At 40.0% G+C, this 4,635-nt stretch overlaps 1 non-coding gene across 1 annotated transcript; it reads left to right on the top strand.

The window, feature by feature from the left end:
• The first annotated feature begins 221 nt into the window (after positions 1-221).
• LOC132423822 (U6 spliceosomal RNA) lies at positions 222-328 on the top strand. The gene has a single exon (XR_009519125.1). It is a non-coding gene; the product is annotated as a U6 spliceosomal RNA (small nuclear RNA).
• The last annotated feature ends 4,307 nt before the right edge of the window (positions 329-4,635 follow it).

Here is a 4,635-nt window from a genome sequence, read left to right as displayed (position 1 = left end):
CCACGACTGGCAAACTTTTCCTGTAAAGGGCAAGATAGTACATATTTGAAGCTCCATTGTAGCCTAAAAGCAGCACCAACAAGATGCAAACAAGTGGGTGTGGCTGTGTCCTGGGATTCCTCTGGGCTGTAGTTTGCTGATTCCTGTTATTTACGGCAAAAGCCTGATTTCTTACGATAAGTCACCGCTGTTTTTAAACACCCCCCCAAAACTGGATGCCTGTGCTCTCTTCAGCAGCACACATACTAAAATTGGAACGGTACAGAGAAGATTAGTACGGCCCCTGTGCAAGGATGACACGCAAATTCGTGAAGCATTCCATATTTTTGTAAAGCAATTATACTCCAATAAAGATGAAACAAACAACTAACTAACTAAATAAATTAATTAATTAAAAAAAAACAACTGGATGCCTGAGTCCGTTACAGATTATATTTAGTTTGGGTCATGATATGAAAAATAGTTGAGTTCACATAAAAATCCAGATTTCCATCTTCTCTTGGGAAAAAAACCCCTAAGGACCTAGAAATACTGAGCCCAGAAAATGAGCTGAGGTTGAATATTCTGTCCTCTCCTTGGACGGATCAGGTGCTCTCCAGCTGCTGCTGTTCCCACAGTCTGGCTTGTTCACTCACCTTTCCACAGCGCTGGGCACTGGGACTGAGACCTCTTAGAACTGGAAAACCTCCATCAACTCTGTCCCCTAACACTCTTCCTTATGCCCTTTCACTGACTACCCATTTATCTCCTCCTACCCTGGCCTACATTCTTCTATATTTCAGCTCTCATTGTTTTCATTTAAATGCATCAAAACACCTAGTAATAATAACATGATAGCAATGAGCGATTATTTACGACACACTTTTGCTGCAAAAATGAAAACAAGAGTTCGTATTAGTAAAAAATCTTCATTTTGATGAACTCTCCTCATATACATCATAAGAATGAAATAATATTACTATGTCTCAGATACAAACCAGGAAACATTCCAATTTTTAAAAATCTTTATATAAAAAGTAATCATTTTTCAATTTAAAAAGTAATCTTTTGGGCTTCCCTGGTGGCGCAGTGGTTGAGAGTCCACCTGCCGATGCAGGGGACACGGGTTCGTACCCCGGTCTGGGAAGATCCCACATGCCGCAGAGCGGCTGGGCCCGTGAGCCATGGCCGCTGAGCCTGCGCGTCCAGAGCCTGTGCTCCGCAACGGGAGAGGCCACAACAGTGAGAGGCCCGCGTACCAAAAAAATCAATCAATAAATAAAAATAAAATAAAAAATAATCTTTTTATAGTAGTCTATATTTTTTCAAAAAAAGCTTTTATATACATTAATTAACTTTAACATCCATGGATTTCTGGAATTGGAATTGAATAATAAGTCTGAATAACTTATTGAATTACTCAGATTGTATTATTACCTCATTCACAGATTTTTGCTTTATATTCATCAATACATGTCTGAATCAATGTGAGAAACGATTTCCAGATCAATGCCCTCCTGAGAAAGACACTAAGCCCTGCACTGTGTGGACTTCTCACATTTTTACCTTATTTACTCCTGTATTTTCCTCTTTCTGTATTTCTTTCCTCTTTCAATGTTGAGGAGAAAATGCAAATATTTTCCTTTCTTCACAGCATTTTCTTAGGTTTATGCTTAGGTTTGAGGTTCCCGTGTGCTTGACATCGTTTGTCCTTCTTTACTTCCAAAATTAGATGCAGTTTAAAAAGTCCTTTGATTTTTAAATGCTTTGGTTTTGTTGTAGGTGGATTATTCCTGAGCCTTTGTTAGACACAGCTAACATGGCTTGGTCTCACTGGTGCCCAGTTCCCATCCTGAAGCTAGCCAGGAACCCAGCAAGAGTTGCCTTATTAGAACAAAGGACACTCCTATCACCCAGGAAATTGCAAGGGATTTAGGAGCTCTGTATCAGGGATCGGAGTCAAAGACCAAATATTAGAACAAAAGATGCTCCTAGCACGTTTATCACATAGGAAATTACAAAGGCTTTAGGAGCTCTGGCCAGGAGCCAGGGACAAAGACCAAAATATATATTAATATTTCTTATTACATCAAAATATCATATGTATGTACCATCTGAACCACTATTTAAATTTTAATTGATTTATCTTTATATACATTATTTTAAAAAGAAAAATTGCCATTTAAAAAGGAAACATTTGATAGGAAACAAAAACCAGGATTGCTGACTATGACTAGAAGATAACCATAGGAATAAGTATGAGACTATAAAAATTAAGATATTCTTTAAATATACCACCAATATATTTCATCAAATGTACCACTAATATATTTGAGAAATGTTCTTAGGTTTCACCAGCTTCTAGACCTAGTGTGAGAAGACTTCCAAGTGCTACTTGGGCACAGGTAGTTTGATGGAAACGTTTCCATTAACCCTTTGCTACAATGCATCTGCCTGAGAATGTGCCCATGAGAGGGTCAGGGTCTCCTTTCCCTCCTCCTTTTTCAAAATCTCACTTCTCCTGCTTCATAAAAGACAGAATTGTTCTATGGTTTTTCACCTGGGAGACATGGGTGTTATTGGGCTAGAAAACAAAATGGCAGTTTGAAATATTTGTGTCAGTTTTTTTTTTAATTTATTTGGCTGTATAGGGTCTTAGTTGCAGCATGAGGGATCCTCGTTGCAGCACGCAGGATCTTTTGTTGAGGCACGTGGGCTACTCTCTAGTTGTGGCAGGTGGGCTCCAGAGCACGCAGGCTCAGTAATCGTGGCATGCGGGCTCTCTAGTTGTGTGCGCGGGCTTAGTTGCCCCACGGTATGTGGGATCTTAGTTCCCTGACCAGGTATAGAACCTGAGTCCCCTGCATTGGAAGGCAGACTCTTAACTACTGGTCCCCCAGGGAAATCCCTTGTGTCAGTTCTGAAAAAAATAAATGAGTCCAAGACCAGATTTAAAAATCCTTTTGTCAGGCTTCCTGGTGACACAGTGGTTGAGAGTCTGCCTGCCGATGCAGGGGACACGGATTCGTGCCCTGGTCCCGGAGGATCCCACATGCCGCGGAGCGGCTGGGCCCGTGAGCCATGGCCGCTGAGCCTGCGCGTCTGGAGCCTGCGCTCCGCAGTGGGAGAGGCCCACAACAGTGAGAGGCCCGCGTACCGCAAAAAAAGAAAAACAAATCCTTTTGTCAGTCCGGTGGTTTCTCGTTTTTTACTTTCAACAAAATAGATGGATATAATTTACAACAACTTTCAATGATAGCCTACTGTATACATTTTGGCATAAAACTCAGGAGTTCACAGAGCTGAGTGATATAGCTCTAAAAAAACATCTCTTCGCCATTTTAAACACATTTGTGTGAATAAGGTTTCTCAGTGCTTATAATGGATAATGGTGGATATCATTTTGCTATGATATTCAGATTCCATTGGCTACTTTAAAAACTGTAAAGGGATAGTTTTATTTTAAAAACTCAGTATATACCATGTTGGAAAATACATCTTTTGTAGCTATTTAAACTTAGGATATAAACTTTCATATGTCAATTTTAAAATGTGTGACAGGGACACTGTTTTACAAAATTCTTTTTGAGATTACGGAAGCAAAATAAGTTGAAAACCAGGAAATCTTAAATATGTCAGAGATTTTTAAATCTACTAATTGTGAAATAAAGAATGTTGCCACCATCCAGTTCTACAAGAATCAAGTCACTAGCCACTACAGTTGCTGACCTACAATACACCCTGAAAGGAATTCAGGGTGTAGATCAGGATGAGTTACTCTGTGCTCTGGGGAAACAGGCAAAACAGGCCCTTAGGTAGAAATATTTCAGGAGAAATTTTTTATGAACCTGGATTCTTGCATCTTCCATACTTAGAAAAGCACTAAAATCATTAACTGAGATGTCTGTTCCTTGTGACTGTAGCAACCTTCTACCAAGATGTGTGCTTGAGTGCATGTACCCCTTTGCCCAAATCACACATATACTGACCTACCTCTTCAGAGCAGTTCCTCAGAGCTGAGAGGCTCTCTCCCAGGCTATAGTCCTTAGTAAGCCCCCCAATAAAACTGAAACTCATAGCTCTTACATTGTGTGTTTTTATTTCAGTCCACATATTCATGAATCCTTACTGAAAACATTACTCAAATACAAATTCCAACTGCCAGAGTAATACTCAAAATCAAGACTGGAAAAGTCAGAGTAAGAAAACAGAAGTGGAACATCGAAAACAATTCACCTCACAAAATTGAGTATAAATAGCTGTGCTATAATTTGTTTTCAAATTTAAAATTTTTCAAAAGTGAGCTCCCAATGAATGCAAACGTTAAAGCCAGTTCTTGGCGGGCGGGACCAGGAGAAGCCTGATGGATGGCAGGTACGGGAGGTGGGCCAGAAGCCGGTTGGAGACTGAGACGTCCTGTAGTTGTCTGAAGAGTCTTCAATCACTACGTCAAGTGATACAGATGTTTCTTCTTGTTCACATGATGAAGATCAGGGATCTAAACTTATTAGAAAACCTAGAGAGGCACCATTTGTCCCCCTTGGAATGGCACGTTTTGCAGCAATTATTGCGTATGGATTATATATTTAAATTGAAGAGCAGGGGAAATACTAAAATGTCTGTTCACCTGATCCACATGCACATGGCAGCCCAAGA

The sequence above is a fragment of the Delphinus delphis genome, chromosome 3, assembly GCF_949987515.2.
Source record: "Delphinus delphis chromosome 3, mDelDel1.2, whole genome shotgun sequence".
In the NCBI taxonomy this organism is placed as follows: Eukaryota; Metazoa; Chordata; class Mammalia; order Artiodactyla; family Delphinidae; genus Delphinus; species Delphinus delphis.
This window is presented reverse-complemented; position numbering and strand designations above follow the sequence as displayed.